Here is a 786-nt window from a genome sequence, read left to right as displayed (position 1 = left end):
AATGTTAGAGAGTCAATTAAAAAATTTGATAAAACCCTTCAGTGATAAGCCTTTAAGTGCAATACTGTCCTTTCATCAAATATCCCAGATATGTCATTAATCACGGCTCGGTGTCTATTTACGACATTCCATATTAGTTCTCATAATTCATGACTAACTTTATGAATTTAGGAAACTAATTTTCTTCAAATGCATCACGCTTTGGCCAAAGACTTTATACAAGTTAATCAAGAATTGAGAACAAGTGAGATACATCCCCTTAAATCACTTGGGGTGATGAATCCTCTCTTGACCACTCATTCACCTTCGCATGCTTCATGGCATACCCAAAAATAGCCTTTTTAGGCATTTGGTTGCTTCCAAATTGATAGGGGTGAAATCAAAGTATGTTATTCCCCATACAAGATGACTTGGTGTCTTAAGTCTAAGGACTAGTTGCATGACTATCACATGAGAATATTTTCCATTGACACTTGAGTGAAATACCAAATGGAGTTCTCATAGCGGGTCATGTTCAGTGAACTTGTTCTTTAACAAGCACCTACATATTATCCTCAAGTATCCGATATGCTTCAATTTATGAGATCGATTGCTTACTTCCCAAATAAGGAGGCTTAACATGTACCAATCTTTGAGCATTGTCAATGTCCTGTCTTGACAATACAATAACCAGGAAAAATTTTTGAAACATGGCTTTGATGCATAGTGATCTCATAATTTTAACAACTTTATAATTCTCTTGCAAGGCCTTTATGTTCCATGGACTTTATCCAATTAGTACTTAAT

This window comes from Theobroma umbraticum, unplaced genomic scaffold (assembly GCF_002168275.2).
Source record: "Theobroma umbraticum cultivar Fairchild unplaced genomic scaffold, ASM216827v3 scaffold_51.0, whole genome shotgun sequence".
Taxonomy (NCBI): Eukaryota; Viridiplantae; Streptophyta; class Magnoliopsida; order Malvales; family Malvaceae; genus Theobroma; species Theobroma umbraticum.
Note: the sequence above shows the minus strand (reverse complement) of the source record.